The sequence below is a fragment of the Oncorhynchus tshawytscha genome, linkage group LG23, assembly GCF_018296145.1.
Source record: "Oncorhynchus tshawytscha isolate Ot180627B linkage group LG23, Otsh_v2.0, whole genome shotgun sequence".
In the NCBI taxonomy this organism is placed as follows: domain Eukaryota; kingdom Metazoa; phylum Chordata; class Actinopteri; order Salmoniformes; family Salmonidae; genus Oncorhynchus; species Oncorhynchus tshawytscha.
The window spans coordinates 21,047,102-21,064,966 of NC_056451.1; the positions used below are offsets into that span (position 1 = coordinate 21,047,102).

General features: G+C 44.1%; 1 long non-coding RNA gene across 2 annotated transcripts; it reads right to left on the reverse strand.

Moving 5' to 3' along the window:
• Nucleotides 1-238: 238 nt before the first annotated feature.
• On the reverse strand, nucleotides 239-4,485 carry LOC112245863. 2 transcript variants are annotated; one of them, XR_002952824.2, is made up of 5 exons: nucleotides 4,067-4,485; nucleotides 2,786-3,931; nucleotides 2,137-2,648; nucleotides 1,504-2,013; nucleotides 239-1,320 (listed from the first exon to the last, which is right to left on the reverse strand). It is a non-coding gene; the product is annotated as an uncharacterized LOC112245863 (long non-coding RNA). The 2 variants fall into 2 exon arrangements; XR_002952823.2 differs by having other exon boundaries at nucleotides 2,786-4,485.
• Between the last annotated feature and the right edge of the window lie 13,380 nt (nucleotides 4,486-17,865).

Sequence of the window (17,865 nt, forward strand, 5' to 3'; positions counted from 1 at the left end):
AACCATGCCAGCCCAGGACCTCCACATCCATCTGAGACTAGACACCCAGACAGCTGATTAAACTGAGGAGAATTTCTTTCTGTAATAAAGCACTTTTGTGAGGAAAAGCTAATTCTGATTAGCTGGGCCTGGCTCCCAAGTGGGTGGGCCTATGGCTCACTCATGGCTACCCCCCTTCCCAGTCATGTGAAATTCATAGATTAGGGCCTATTTCATTTTATTTCAATTTAACTGTAACTCAGTAAAATCTTTGACATTCTTGTATGTTGCGTTTATATTTTTGTTCAGTATAGTTTGGGATTGGAAACAAACCAGCTACACATAGAGTAATTTGGGAGTACAATACAAAAGCCAGTCTGACTGAACCATTAAACCGTTGCTTCTGCCAGTTCCACACACACACCTCATAATAGCATCCAGTCTGGAATCAGCCACCCTGCACAGGCTTGACACAGTGATCATGACTGAGCACATTACCCAGCCTCACACTGGCACCCATCCACACAAGTCGAAGGACTGGTGACCAAACCAGAAGTATTGGCACAGGTTTCAGGGCAGGCATTGGTACACACCTTGTAGTGAGAGTTCACTGGGCATGACATGGCTGTATGGAGGGGAAAGACATTTTGTCTTTGTAAACATAATACATGTTGAATTCAGTTTTAAGCCAGAAAGGATCTTGCATCATCCACTTACAGCATTCGTCTCCCCTCCATGGCTAGACCTTGGCTGCGGCTTCATAAAATACAAACATAGATTTTTTTTCTACCTTTATTTAACTAGGCAAGTCAGTTAAGAACAAATTCTTATTTTCAATGACGGCCTAGTAACAGTGGGTTAACTGCCTGTTCAGGAGCAGAACGACAGATTTGTACCTAGTCAGCTCGGGGATTCAAACTTGCAACCTTTCGGTTACTAGTCCAACGCTCTAAACACTAGGCTACCCTGCCGCCCCAATAATCCTTCAGGCTGCCACAGTACTTTGCCATATCCCTTCAAGACACACACAGGGGCCTTTACACAGTTGTCCAAGAAAGGTTGTGGGTCTACCGTGGCGTGGCAGTCTCTGAATAGGCCAGCAGGAGCTGAGAGGACTCCACAGAAATGCTCCAACTTGAACTCAGCCGCCAAGGTCCAGTTACACTCTGGGCAGATGACCCCAGACAGGAAAACGTCACGGACCATCTGAGTGTCATCTGTAGCAGTGCTGTTGAAGTTTCAACACCACCCACATGCCTTACCAGCGTAGGCAGGAGGAGATAACAGCTGTATGAAGTCAGGTCCACTGTACGTGATCACTGCCCCATTGTCCATTTCCACCTGTGTTGTCAGACCAGAAAGCATAGCAATGTTACTCTCCTGGTGGACCGGAAGGTTCCAGGAAGCCCTTTTCACCTTGAGACAAAGGTCAGACCTGAAACATCACATCAACATTTAAACAGATTTATTATAGCTCAAGACGAATACTATCATTAGGATAAAGGCCGCTACTATAAAACACACCTCAACCATCCCCCTCTGCTGCAGTTCCACAGTCATTCAGTCCCTTGTACCTCAGGTGTAGCTGCCCTTGCTGTATATATGAAAATGTATCTGCTCCATTCTTGGCATATGTCTGGTTTAGGAAATGGGGGCTTCTTGATATGCCCATATGGAGATCAAAGCTATGCCCATCATAGGTCCAAGTGCCTGCCTCCCACCACTTTGCACTTCCCTGAAACTGGCGCTGGATAGCAGTCACAGGGTCCATTTTGGATCCTACACTCTGTTCCACTGGAACAGGTGGTGTCAGTGCATGGTAGCTAGCCATGACCGACAAGAGAAGCAACCTGGCAATGATCATGGGCGTAAAACACTGCCTTGATCTTGTGGCACAAACCGTCAGAGGCAGCCGCACTCAGTGTTGGGGACACACCACTATGGAAGAACCCAGGTTTACACGAGACGCCACACAATTGTTGGGCACAGGGATGGAGCACAGGTTGTATTCAATGTTGGCTGGACAGGACAGACCTGTACAGTACATAGGAAGGGAAATTTAGCAAATGTATGGATCATGCAGAGGTTCACATCAACTGATTAGTTGAAATAGTCATCAATACAGAGCAAAAGGATTTATCAACTCAAACTACTTACCACAATAATCTGAAGCCTCCATTCATCTATGTTTGCCCCTTCCTCCTGGCAAGCAGCGGTGTAACTTGAGAGAATCTGACACAGGGCATTCTGCTTGTCATTGTTGTAGCAGAGGTCGTAGACAGTTGTCAAAGGCAGCGTTTGGGGTTGACCATCCCGTGGCAGTTCTGGAACACTCCCTCAGTAGTCCCTGCCTAAATAGAGAGCCTGTTCCTGATGGGGCATTGGGGATTGTTCATTGTCGTCACATCCACACATTCAACAACGTTACTAGTTTTCCAGCGCCTCACAGCCATAGATGTCCCCGTCGTCTGTTAGATAGTCCTCTGGGTCCGCGTTGAAGTTCCCACACAGGCCATAGAGTGAGCCAGAGAAGACCCTGGGCACTTGGACAGTCAGGAGGTTCCAGTTGTATGTGACCAGGACACCAAAGACAGTCTCAATACACGTGGAGAGCTCTTCACTTTACCTTGGCTCAACACTGAGGGAAGGCTCAAAATAATCCCATTGACCTGAAACAAGATTGAGAAGTAGTCAAAAGGGCATGTCCAAGACGAGGTGAAATTATAAATCTTCTGACACTGATAGTTTAGACAATAGTGCAGACAGACAACTCTATTCAATAAGTAACCAAAGCAGGCCAACTCACCACAACTACTTCATCCCAGTAATGAGAGATCTCAATAGAGTAACCATGAATCAAAATATTGACCCTTCTGGAATAAGAAGTGTTGGTGTCGTCCTCCTCATGTTCTGTGTCACCACACTGAAACCAGGCAGGTCTCCCGAGCTAGGGAAGTGCCTCACCAGCTGGTACGCACAGGTGCCTTGGAAGACACACCTGTTCCCGTCAAAAATGGTGTAATGCCGATCCCCTTGAGCTGTGCACACCCTAAGCCCTTCCTTATGGCAGCCCAGCCAGAATCTTGCACACCTTGTCCTCCTGACACTGGGCCTGGACACAGGTGACATTCTTGGAGGAAGGCTGGCAGGTGCACTGCTTCCGACACTGGCGGTCCATCCAGAACATCTCCTTGGGGAGGTAGTAGAGACCTTGATGGCTGCAGCCACACCTGCTGTCTGGGACACAATGGCTGCCACTGAGCAGATAGCCGTCCTTTCACTGGGAGGTAGCCGGCCTCTGACATATGTCAGAGTATACCTGCATCGACCTACAGACAGCAGAAGGAGCTCCATCAGCAGCACATTGGTCAGCCTTGCAGCTGCAGACGTCCTGTTCAGGAACAACATGGACGTGGCTCTGCAGCAGCCTGAAACCGAACCCAATGTAGGTTTAGAGTTCACTTGGCCTGTACTGCACACAGGACATGAGGCGCCGCAGTCCACTTTCCAGCGAAGCGCGAAGTCCACAGCCGCCACAGTTCCATCAGGGGTGGCAAAGTCATTAGTTGCATTGTGGCTGTAGTTTCCACAGAGAACACACAGTGAACCAGACAGCTCCGGTGCCACTTCCAATTCAAGGTTGTGATGCCAGTCATACCGCAGCATCAGGCCAAAGTCTGTTTCCAAGACAACGCTGGAGCTGCTAGGGTTTAAAGGCAGAGAGCCGGCGGCCAGGGCTAGGGGCAGGTTCCTCTGCTGACTATTGATCTGCAAAAGCAAGACAGTATGGACATATACTAGCCACAATCACGGCAAAGTGTTACTACCGACGAAGGTGCGGTAGTAAGAATCCCTTATACAGAGCAGATGTTAGACTCTGAAGCAAAGACAGGCTTTCCGTCCTTCTTTACACACAGCCTGTGAGGTCCACAGTGCATCTACTCACATGGATCTGCAGATACAAAAACAAAGTAGTCAGTGGTTATGTTGCCTGAAGAAACCACATTTTTTATTGTATTTTCTTAAAAAGGTTGAAAAGTAAAATTACCTATAGAGCCATGAGCTTGTCTCTAGTTGTAGTACATACCTTGTTTTTCACACATGGCTAGATAGTTCATGTTAACATTAGTCAGGGGAGGGAAAACAAAGTCAGACTCCAAGTTAGAAACTGGCTTCAGGTCAGCAAGGTCGTAAGTGAAGTTGTCAATGTCCTGTTAAGAGCATGTGTAACCTGTTGCGACACCTACAGACTTCAGAGCTGAACCCTCTCCAGCACCTATGTGGAGGATCAGGCTATAGGACATTCCCATGTTAAAACTAAAATGAGGCTAATGAGATTTCTTCAGTCTGAAAAAGCTATAAATTGTACAAACACTACTCGAGGAGAGCAGATACATTTTTTTAATGAAACTATATGTTGGAACATTGCAATTGCAGAAAAATGATTACTGTCCCAGCTCACACTGCTCACCTGTAAGTAAAACCTACTGTACATGTTTCACGCCAAGCTAAGAGCACTGAGCAGTGTGCAAGTACTGGAAAACAGATAACACTATCAGGGCAGGTGTCAGATTGCACCTGGCTCAGCAGCCAATGAGAGAATTCAGAGCACAGTTCCTAGTTCCTGACCTCTGGTGTGCACCTGTGCGCACATTCTCAGGAAGCTCCCATGTTGCCAGGGATCACAACAACAGTGGGACAAAACATCGCAGTGGTCTAGAATCAACTCAGCACAGCTAGAAGTGTCAACACGACTTGAGGTGAGTGATGCTTTCCAGTATAAACTTAGATCATAGCAAGAGCCTTGATAAAGAGATGTCATCTGTAAGGCTAACTACATTACAATTATCCACTTTCAGCACTGTCTTGTATAATTTAGGCGGTGGGGCTGTGAAGAAACGGCTTTAGTATTTTTTGCATGAGCAGTTAAATAAAACTCTGCAATACTTATTTTGTAAGAACACAGGTCTGTGTGTTCAATCAAGACTAGTTCATGATTGACAGTCAACAAGGGGATTATAATGCTTAAAGAGGGAGAACCACTACAGAAAAGCTTTGTTTTAATATGGACATCCCCTAAAGCATAGCCTACGGACAAAGGTGCTCTGTTAACAAGTATGTTCAATTTAAACCCTAACCTCAGTTACTGCGCTGCCAACAATCCTAAATAGCTTAGTTTTAATCAACACCAATGTGAATAAGACAGAGAGGAAAGAGAGGTGACTGTCTAAACTGTAGGTTCAACACTTTACATTCTGCATGTCAAAAGCCATTATAATAAGCTGCCAGACAATGCACTAATCTGGCACTGCTTGTCAGATGGCTGCAAGCTTCCATTGGAGGACCCATGACCACCTGATTAACAAATGGGAGAGAAGAGCCTAATTAGGAGTCTACGAAGGTGCCCCCAGCATTACCATGACATTAAATGGCACTATGCTAAGGGATAGAATATCCACTAGCCAGGGCAGGCTGGCACGATATCCAGGGAGGTCAATGTCTTCATTATCTCAAGAACTGAGACACAGGTAGCCCCACCTCACTAATAACACAAAACTATACAAATAGTTACTCAACTGTTGAGTCTTGAGTGGTTTAAGGGAGAGGCAACATAACAGTATGTTGCACATATTTCACAAGGTATTTCATGTTAGTTTACCCTGAGTGATGATTCACGCCACACATACCTGCCCTTTCCCGATTATGTGCAGTCCCATTTTAAGTCTATTCAAGCGATACCTTTAAGTAAGGTAAATAGATATAAGAATTTGTTCTTAACTGACTAGCCTAGTTAAATAAAAACATTTTAATTTTTTTAATTAAATATTAAATTGATTGTTAGTCTTGTAGTGTAGGGGCCCCATCTAACAAAAACATCTCAAGTAGCTATGGTATAACTTATTAAGAGAAGGTTTACAACTCAGTATTGGCATACAGTAATTGGCCTGCATGTCAATCCAAGGCTTGGGCCAAGATTTACGACTTTTGTCTTGCATGATCAAACAGGATGATATTTCACTTGAGTCACAATGATGGGAATGACATGGGATGGCACACCTAACAGGTAAAGGCAGCATGAGGGAACCAGGCGTAGTCTTTTGGGGGTCCACACCTCATGCCCTCTTGACATGTCCAGTTAGTAATTCAGCCATTATTATTACAAGTTTAGATAGCTGGGTAAACGAATTTACCAATTTATACATACTTTTTTTTATACCTGACATGGGCTAATTCAGTGACTCAAAACAATACGAAACTACTGATGCCCAACCAAGTTTCAAAATTGCACCTTGTGTATTCTACTACTCTAACGCTCAACACTAAGTTGAGACCCCGACTGAGTTCTTTAAAAAAACACACAAAAACAACTCAGCCGGAGCCCTAGGCGACCGCCTGTGTCACATGTCCAGGGCCAGCCCACGAGGAAACACAGAAATAACCTGAAGGGCTCCATCAATCTACTATTTCAAGAGTTTTGCAATGACCTTGCACGCAGAAGTCACATACACATTGTATGGAAATATACAACAGGCCAAGGCTTGCTAAACCATAAGAGAGAAGCAGTACTTACACCTGGAACAGCAACATAAACGTAACTGTTCTGAACAAAAACAGTTGTTTAGTTGGATCAAATTAACAGAAAAACAACTGTATTTAAATGGTCGTATTTGCTGAAGAAATACACTGCTAACCCCAAATTCACACACATGATCATCATTAATGATAATTGAAGCATTTGCACAGGTAGCCCAATTCTGATAGTTCTTTCACTAAGATCACATCAGATCATTTCACTTTCAAAATAACAATAAGTGAGAAGAAAAAAAATCTGCCTGTCTAAACGCAGCCATGGACTGAATTGCAGTTGGTAACTGATCTACAAATAACCTTGCATTATAAATAACTATTCATTATTATTTATAGATCAGTCAGACAGTGACACTTTGCCTACAATGTTTCACGTATTTGATGCTCTGGAACACCGGTAAGGTGTTGAAAGCTGGCCCTGATTAGCTCAGATTTACAGATGAGTGTGAGCTCATGGAGGGAACAACATGACCACGTGTCACACTGTAATACCTCTCTCTGTCGAAGAAGGGCTGTCAAATTGACTTCAATATTACAACCAAATGATAGCGCTTTCAATTCAGAACATTGCAAAGGAAACAAGACTTCCAGACAACTGCCGCGCCGCATATGTGTCTGTGTATTGTACAGGCCTAGGCTTACAGTAACACAGGGGACTTTTTTCATATCTTCCCTGTAAAAACTTCTGCACAAACATGTCAATGACGTATTTGGGGTATTTCTTTCTACTAAGCGATGGGACAAATCGCTAGTGAATTCCCTTTTTGTTTCGAAACAAGTGCCTCTGAACTTGGCCCTTGCTGCATCACAGTGCATCCTGTCACCGGCGCGTGAACATCTTGCATTTTAGTCTCATAATAGCCTATTGTGAAACACAGCCAGTCGCACGGTGCAGAAAGTCAGTGTAGGTGAGTACCATTTGAGTGGGTGGCAGACAGACCCAAATGTATAATTTTAAGACAACCCTATAATTTATAGACTATGACATTATAGAAGAGAGTATGGAAGTTGACAACATGAAAATGCTTTATTTAAAATATTTTGGTGTTATTGGAATATTTAGTTTAAATGGTCTTGCAATGCCTCGACACAAATTGAGTAAATGTCAGCTTGTGTTCTGTTGTTGGTTGTCTGGGGCTGATATATTAATACAAACATGATCAATTAGTCTACAGTAGCCTCAGTCTTGCCTACATAGGCGACCAGGAAACCTTTGCAGAGATTCTGTAATGTGTTGGCTACCTGAACAAGGTGAACATCTTTTTGCATCTTTTATGATCATTTTCATATGAGATCAAAAACCTTGGTGAAAGTTGGAGGAAAGGGTATTATGGATTTCTACCTAGGCTAAATAGGCATATTGGTATGTGTTTTGTTGTCTTGGCAATATTGCTCTCAGTTGGAACAGAAACCATTCACCCTCCATGTGCACTGCAGTGTACTGTATTTTCTTCTGCACAGCTGCCAAGCAGAACGAGTTTGCCTTTATAACTATCTCATCAGCCAACTAATGACTAAGATTGGGAATATTTTTTCCAACCACCAGGCAGGCTACTGAACCTAAGCATTGTTTGTGAGCTGTCCTAACTGTGTAATGATAATGAATCACAGAACATTTTCTTATACAAAAAGTGTCTGGATTGAAACTCTGAAGCAGTTCTAAAAATGTTGCATATTTATTCTCAACCACATAGTTGAGGTGATACTAGTGTTTTGTGAAGTTTGTTTATTAGCAGTCATTAACATTGGACCTATAGGCTGCTACCTGCCTCCCTGCCCTTTATATGATGCACTCTAAATAGTTACAGTAAGCTACATTTGCAATTCAAATGTAAAGACTAGTCCCATAAGGAAGCAGGTTTATGGTCTGGACTTTTGACTTTAACCAGTTGTGTTGATAAGGGCTGTTGCATCAGACAGATAAGAAGCGATCACATAGTCAGGCTTTATGACTTAGCATGAAACACAGACAAGGCAGTCATTTTCTCACTTCCTGTCTTGTACACACGTGTGCCTGTGTGTGCCTGTGTGTGCCTGTGTGTGCCTGTGTGTGCCTGTGTGTGCCTGACCTCATTTTTTTCTCTCAGATCGAACAATTCCATTTTTAGAGACCTTTAGTTCTACTATACTAACTCAAGTTTCCCCCCAAAGAGCGGTGGGACCCACATCGACATCAAATGGTTTAAACTTGGTGGGAGAAGTCTGTACACAGAGCAGCCAAGGCAGAGGATTTCAAACATTTGTTTTAATCAAGTGTATTTCTGAGAGGCATGTGAGTCCCAGCTGTGAAGGTCTAGATTATGGAGAGGCTTGGATGAACATGGAATACTGAAATCCTTCAGTGGGTTTGAAACCTCAGGTTTCAAGCTCACTGAAGGATTTCAAGCTCACTGTCTAGGTCAGTGTTTACACTAGATTATTTTTCAGGCAGGATGCAGAGGCCCATAAATCAATATACAAGTCTTCTAATAGTTTCAATTGAAATCACTTGAAGACTTCTTCTCTTAGGGAACAGAGCTAGACTGAGGAGCCGGCCATAGCTTTACAGGTGTAGGGAAAACACTGGTCTGCTGTTGCATTAACAAAATAATGAACAGCAGCAGCATCTCTCCATCAGATGGCTGTTGAAGATGTTTTGTCTAATTGAATAGCATTAAAGTTTCCCTGAAAGAGACACAGTATAATCCTGCATAATACTGCTACGCAAGTCAGCGTGCCATAGGCCAACCACATCACATGTACATTGTGCTGTACTTCAGTAATGGTGGTAGTGGCAGTCAGCACAGTGGTAATCATCATGTCAGAATCACTTCCTTAGTCTTGTGACTGTCTCAGTTGTCTGTAGTTCCTGTTGTTGGTTGGTCAGACAGACAGACAGCAGAATCTCGAGCCTTCTTAAAAATGTTCCATTTGGTTTTGCATGTCTGCAAAGGGATGGTCACATCTTCTCTGTGTACTTTGCTACTGTGGGTTTCATTTTTTCATTTGGTTCACACACGCAGCCACCCAATGCCACACTCTTATGTTGCCTGGTGCTGAATTGCTTCATGGCAACCTGTGTGCATGCTCTCAATAGCAGGTAATGTGCTCTGACTGTATTGTCTGTGTTTATGTGCGTATTTACCTGCTCCATAATTGCTATTTGTGGCCTGTTGCCATAGTGTAAGGGACATTTGTTGTTTATGGGTTCTAGAAAGAATATATTTGCATTCAACTCACCTAGATAAATGTTTTCTGTGGAGGGGACAGTTGAGTAAACATTTCAATATGAATATTTTCTCCCTTCACTGAACAATAGAAAGCAGAGCTACCACATTTTGCAATTGAATGGCATTGAATAACAAATCATCAGGTAGCATTCACTCTGTCTCTCCTTCTCCCTTTCCCCCTCTCTTGCTCACTTGGTTCGTTCTGTCTGTTATTCTTTTGCTCTCTTTTTATATTTATGTCTGTTTGTTCTTACTGTGCTGTATGACAAAAGTTTAATCTAGCTTCTCTCTCTCTCTCTCTCTCTCTCTCTGTGTCTCTCTCTCCCCTAATTTCTCAGCTATCTTAACACATCAGTGGGGTTTTTTCACGCACGTCAGTCATGACAGCAGTGTGTGTTCGTGAGAGACAGAGGCATTTATTCACCTAGCTGCCTGTATGGAAATAATGTATGTATATGTCTGTGCACATTATTTTTATTTGTGTGTTTGTTGGATTATGTGGTAGTGTTGTTGGTGGGGAGTGTTATCATTCAGAATGAAACCCTGTAAACAAGATCAAGATGTTCTCTGGGATGGGCTTAGCCAGTGAGGTATGCTGCTCTGCTCAACGTGCATGTATGCTGGGAAAAAAACATAAGGGAAACAAATGGCAGAAAAACAAGGCCAGTTGACAAAACACCTTTCCATGACAGACTGACCAGATGAATCCAGGTGAAAGCTATGATGCCTTATTGATGTACCTTGTTAAATCGACATCAATCCGTATAAATGAAGGGGAGGAGACAGGTTACATAAGGATTTTTAAGCTTTGAGACAATTGAAACATGGATTGTGTATGTGTGCCATTCATAGGGTGAAGATTTAAGATTGAAGTGCTTTTGAACGGGTATGGTAGTAGGTGCCAGGCGCACAGGTTTGTGTGTCAAGAACTGCAGTGCTGCTGGGTTTTTCATACTCAACGGTTTCCTGTGTGTATCAAGAAGGGTCCACCACCCAAAGGGAAGTATTGGAGTCCACATGGGCCAGCATCCCTGTGGAATGCTTTCAACTCCTTCTAGAATCCATGCCCTGACGAATTGAGACTGTTCTGAGGGCAAGTCAATATCAGGAAGGTGTTCCTAATGTTCTGTACACTAAGTGTAGGTTGCAGAAGAAGCTTCCGCTTAGTGCTGCACTCTTGATTTAGGATGCATAGATTTATGATAGTCTATGATCTTTGTAGCTCTGTGGCTTCTGGGCAGGCCTCTTCTCTCTCCTTCATTGGGAGGCCACTGCTTATGATAAGGTGCAAATTGGGGCCTAGTAAAATCCTGCATGGATACCAACGCAAATTCAATTGCCATTCAAATATACAAGAATATATTACCCAATTTAGAGAAATAAAACCATCTCGCAGGAGGCGTTTTGATTCTGAGGCAATGGACTGTGTTGATAAATGTTTCCAAATTGTGTCAGCTTATTATTTCACCCAAAGCATCTCTGACTAAACTAGATTGGATACAGAGGGGGATTTTATTTGGGGCTGCTATTTAGGTTGTTGAGAGATTTACTGCAGCTCTCTGTGAGGCGTGAGCAGTACGCAGCACACTGGTCTCCCTCTGAAATCAGTCGCTCTCCTGTCATCTGATTAACACCTTAAACTAACATATGTCTCCATCCATGACCTGCTTATTCAAGCCTGGTAATTAAGAAGCCCAGTCCACGCATCTCTCCCCGTCTCCCTCTGCGGCCCTCCAGGATGGTGATTTGTTTACCATGGCAGTGTGAAGACATCTGGAGCCAAGGCGAACACGTACAAATGAGATTATAGCCCATAGACTCCCGATCCTCAGGTCTTTCTCAAGCATCAAATCCCCTGCTGAACTAGTGAACTGAGATGGAGGAGACTCAGTTACTCTCCACTCCCTCCCCCGCCACCACTATAGTACCACCTCTCCCTCTTTATTTTTACTGACTTCCCCTCACCATTATGGTTCGGGAGTCTATGGGCCATAATCTCATTTATACCTGTTGCTTTGACTCTTGATGCCTTCACACTGCCATGGTAAACAAATGTACGGAAACACTGTCGTAACTGGAAGCTCAACTGGACTTCAGTAACATATTAATGGTGTAGAGGGCAGTGAGGATAGGGGGTAGGAGGTTGGTGGAAACTCCTGGTGTACAGCCTGTCCAATGTCCCAACAATGCAGTTCACCTCCGTTCACTTCCCAGAGCCCTCACATAGTAGTGTAGTCATTAGCTAAAGGAAGTAGGGTCCCTGTACACAATGGGCATCGCTGACAATGAGAGGGAGGGCAGTAACAGCAGTATTTGCTCCAGTTCTCTAAGGAGGAATTCTCCCACCACTCTAACCCTGGTTCCCTGGTAGAGCAAAGGTTTCTGGGCCCGTGCCAGGGAGCCGTGTTAAATTTGAGCACCGAGGCGTCATCCGTCCAGTCAGACATAGACTAGGGAAGAGGTCATTCCCAAGCCTGGGCCGATTTAAAAAATACAGCCAATTGTACTGCGGCTGGCCAGCTGGTTGTCGAGGCTTTGTTTAGCTAGGAACAGCTGTGTTCCACATCTGTGTGTTGGGGAGATGAGCGAATAGAGGAATAGAACAGACTCTGTTCTGGGCCTGCTGCCATCAGGAAGTAGTGTGAGGTTTCTCAAGGCGGCAGGAAAAACTCCCACTCACAGACAAAACGAATGTGACTGTTGGGCCATCTTCCAAAGTGGAGCCGACAGAAACTTAAATATTTGTTTAGTTACAAATAACTTTTTAGTGTCTAAGCGGAGGGTGACAGAGTTTAATGGCTGACACGACGTAAATCCTAATGATTAATAATGGCTGGTTAGAACAAAGCACTGTGGCCTTACACACCATTCAAACCGTTGCACACACACAGTACACACAATCACACAATACAAAATGTAAAAGTACACAGAGTCACACACACAGTCCCACACCGTTACCCAGATGGAAGGGGAAAGTGTTGAAAAGGCAATTCATGCCAGCTGGCTGAGACTGAGTGTTTAGAGAGGGACAGGGTTACTTTCTGCTGAGCACTGGGAAACACAGTTTACATCCACCCCTACCCCTGAGACAAGATATACATCGTCCTTTAACATCAGGACAGTGCTTGTGCCACCTGTATGGAGTTGTGTCATCATGATAGTCCGTGTCGTTATTGAGGAAGATAGTGTTCCCGGTACCTGTCATTTTCCATTGACTGCCTGTGGTTCTGAGGTAAACCTAAATGTTTGAGTAAACAACAGACAGCCACGACAACAGAATATAGATGACTCTTTCACTCCATCTCACTTTCGCTTTTTCAAACTGGGAAGATTTTCATTTTTCACACATATTAATAGCAGAATATTAATGACCCGAATTTGTAACTTGGTTTCTTCTCTTCTCTCCCCTCCAGCATTGAAGATGTTGCGATTGCTGTTTCTGTGTTTGATTGTGACTCTGCAAGGAGCTGCTGGTACGTATCACATGTTCTCACCTTCCCACAATGCTCTGGCAGCAGACACTGAGACACTGACAAAGATCTAATCACACAGATCACCTTTTTATTGTTTTTATGCCTGTATGTGTTCCATACGAGAAATATACACCGTCTCTCTCTGAGTCCTATAGCTTCCAGGGGTAGCAGAATATTAAGAGGAAAACTGCTTAGAAGAACCTAGGCTGATACTTAAGATAGCCTGCAAAGTTCTGTCATACTTTCCAGGTCTATGCCCAAACAGTTCCAGCTTCTAATTTAAAAAATGAATCTCTCCAGAAATAAGTCGCTCACTGTTGTCTCCTGTTATAGACCCCTCTCAGCTCCCAGCTGTGCTCTGGACTCCATATGTGAATTGATTGCCCCCCATCTATCTTCAGAGTTCATTCTGTTAGGTGACGGAAACTGGGATATGCTTAACAACCCGGCAGTCCTACAATCTAAACTAGATGCCCTCAATCTCACACAAATGATCAAGGAACCCACCAGGTACAACCCTAAATCTGTAAACATGGGCACCCTCATAGATATTATCCTCACCAGGATCTCAGTGATCACTGCCTCATTGCCTGCATCCGCCATGGGTCCGTGGTCAAACAACCACCACTCATTACTGTCAAACGCTCCCTAAAAAAACCTCTGTGAGCAGGCCTTTCTAATCGACCTGGCCTGGGTATACGGGAAAGATATTGACCTCATCCCATCAGTCGTTCTTTAAAAGTAATTTCCTCACCATCCTAAATAAACATGCCCCTTCAAAACAATGTAGAACTAAGAACAGATAAAGCCCTTGGTTCACTCCAGACCTGACTGCCCTCGACCAGCACAAAAACATCCTGTGGCGGACTGCACTAGCATCGAATAGTCACCGCGATATGCAACTTTTCAGGGAAGTCAGGAATCAAAACACGCACTCAGGCCGGCAAGCGAAGGCTAGCTTATTCAAACAGAAATTTGCATCCTGTAGCTCTAACTCCAAAAAGTTTTGGGACACTTTAAGGCCACGGAGAACAAGAGCACCTCCTCCCAGCTGCCCACTGCACTGAGTCTAGGTAGTACTGTCACCACCAATAAATCCACGATAATCGGGAATTTAAATAAGCATTTCTCTACGGCTGGCCATGCTTTCATCCTGGCTACCCCAACCCCGGCCAACAGCTCCACACCCCCCGCAGCTACTTTCCCAAGCCTCCCCAGCTTCTCCTTCACCCAAATCCAGATAGCAGATGTTCTGAAAGAGCTGCAAAACTTGGTCCCCTACAAATCAGCTGGGATAGACAATCTGGACCCTCTCTTTCTAAAATTATCCGCCGCCATTGTTGCAACCCCTATTACCAGTCTGTTCAACCTCTCTTTCCTTTCATCTGCGATCCCTACAGATTGGAAAGCAGCCGCGTCATCCCCTTCTTCAAAGGGGGTGACAATCTAGACCCAAACTGTTATAGACCTATATCCATCCTGCCCTGCCATTCTAAAGTCTTCAAAAGCCAAGTTAATAAACAGATCATTGACCCTTTCGAATCCCACTGTACCTTCTCTGCTGTACAATCCGGTTTCCGAGCTGGTTACGGGTACACCTCAACAATGCTCAAGGTACTAAACGATATGATAACCGCTATCGATAAAAGACAGTACTGTAGAGCCGTCTTCATCGACCTGGCCAAGGCTGTCGACTCTGTCAATCACCACATTCTTATTCTTATCGGCAGACTCAACAGCCTTGGTTTCTCAAATGACTGCCTCGCCTGGTTCAACAACTACTTCTCAGACAGAGTTCAGTGTGTCAAATCGGAGGGCCTGTTGTCCGGACCTCTGGCATTCTCTATGGGGGTATGACAGGGTTCAATTCTTGGGCCGACTCTTTTCTCTGTATATATCACTGATGTCGCTCTTGCTGCGGGTGATTCCCTGATCCACCTCTATGCAGACTACACCATTCTGTATACATCTGGCCCTTCTTTGGGCACTGTGTTAACTCACCTCCAAGCGAGCTCCAATGCCATACAACACTCCTTCCGTGGCCTGCAACTGCTCTTAAACGCTAGTAAAATTAAATGCATGCTTTTCAAACGTTCGCTGCTCGCACCTGCCCACCAGCCCAGTATCACTACTCTGGGCAGTTCTGACTTAGAATATGTGGACAACTACAAATACCTAGGTGTCTGGCTAGACTGCAAACTCGCCGTCCAGACTCATATTAAACATCTCCAATCCAAAATCAAATCTAGAATCGGCTTCCTTTTTCGCAACAAAACCTCCTTTACTCACACCGCCAAACATACCCTCGTAAAACTGACTATCCTACAGATCCTCGACTTCGGCGATGCCATTTACAAAATAGCCTCCAACACTCTACTCAGCAAACTGGATGTGGTCTATCACAGTGCCATCCGTTTTGTCACCAAAGCCCCTTATACCACCCACCACTGCGACCTGTATGCTCTAGTCGGCTGGCCCTCGCTACATATTCGTCGCCAGACCCACTGGCTCCAGGTCATCTATAAGTCTATGCTAAGTAAATCTCCGCCATAACTCCACTCACTGGTCACGATAACAACACTCACCCGTGGCACGCGCTCCAGCAGGTATATCTCACCGGTCATCCCCAAAGCCAACACCTCTTTGGCTGCCTTTCCTTCCAGTTCTCTGCTGCCAATGACTGGAACGAATTGCAAAAATCACTGAAGCTGGAGACTATTCCCCTCACTAACTTTAACCATCAGCTATCTGAGCAGCTAACTGATCGCTGCAGCTGTACATAACCCATCTGTAAATAGCCCACCCAATCTACCTACCTCATCCCCATATTGTTTTTATTTACTTTTCTGATCTTTTTCACACCAATATTTCTATTTACACATCATCATCTACACATCTATCACTCCAGTGTTAATTTGCTAAATTGTAATTACTTCGCCACTATGGCCTATTTATTGCCTTGCGAGGGCGCCATTTGCACACACTGTATATAGACTTTCTTTTTTTCTATTGTGTTATTGACTGTACGCTTGTTTATTCCATGTGTAACTCTGCGTTGTTGTTTCTGTCACACTGCTTTGCTTTATCTTGGCCAGGTCACAGTTGTAAATGAAAACTTGTTCTCAACTAGCCTACCTGGTTAAATAAAGGTGAAATATAAAAATTAAAGTATATGTTTAGGAAAGAATACATATACATTATATAAACCACAGTTCAACATAAAGAAGATATGAACCTGTATATGCTACAGTAGTGTTTTACTATCTATCTAAAGGTGTAGTTAGTTATTTCCACAAAACTCTGAAACTGGTAATATTAAGATGGCTACCTTTACCATGAGCTAAATGCCCTAGCCACAGAAGTATGGAGTTCATGAGTGAGTATATCATTGAATGGATGGCAGCTCAATCATTCTGTATATCCCACAGTAGGAGTTCATAGGAGAGTAGCTCTGCTCCCGTATAGTGCAGAGATGTAACGAATAACCTTAGTGATGTACAGTAAGAAGCTGCTGTGAGTTAATCTGGTCCCATCCTCCTGTCACGGTAGTTAAAAGAAGAGGTTCTCAATCAGAGACGACAGACAGCTGTCCCTGATTGAGAACCCTACCCGGCCAAAACATAGAAATACAAATAATAGAACATAGAATACCCACCCCAAATCACACCCTGGGCGTGACACCTCCCCATCTCTATTCCCATACAGCTTCCTCAGAAGAGAGTGAAGGATCAGCAGACGTAGCAGGTATGGAATACATCTTCATCTGGAAACCAAAGGGGACAAAATCACATGTGGCATGAAATTTTCATAAATTCAGAAACATTTTCATAAATTTGACAAAAGTGATGATTATGTTTAGGAGTACCGTGATGATTCGATAATGTTCCATGAGTGAACCCTCAAATGAAGCACTGCAATAGAACTACTGCTAATCTTTAAATGTAATACAAGCTACTTTATATTGATGCTGACTGGGCTTTTCCCTCTTCCTCTATTCTGAATATCCCACAGACGGAGACGATGAAGATCTATTCAAGCAAAACGGTGAGTTTAACCCTTTAACTCGCCCCCTGTTAGAAATGTGATGGGCAAGCAGCCCAGTCAGCAGAGTAAGAGAGATCACACCTCTGTTACACAACCGTTCCCCTCATCATTACCCCCAGAATGGAATCAATTATCTGTGGGGAGAACCCCCCCTGTGTATCCATCAAGCAGAAGTTAGACCCCCCCCCCCTGTCAGGGCACTAATCCACATTGGCATTCTCATTTCCTCTCGGCATCGCTAGCTGTCACTCTTCATCTTCCCCATGATGTTGCTTTGATATAATTACAGAGCTATTTAGTACAGGGAGGACTGCCCCACAGGCCACATCTTCTGGAGAAGCACCTTCTCTCAGCCAGGCCAGGAGAGGAGCCGCACTGCCGAAGCCCTTCTTCCTCCCCCTCATCAGAATCCAGGAGTGAATGTTGAATGCTTAATGATTGGCTGGGAGTGAAAACGATCCAATCAGAATGATGATCTGTTAAATCTGCCAGTTCTGTTCCTCCTCTGCCACATTGATCAGACAGTGATAGAATTAGTCAGTGAGCAGATGAATGAATGTTTATTTATATGT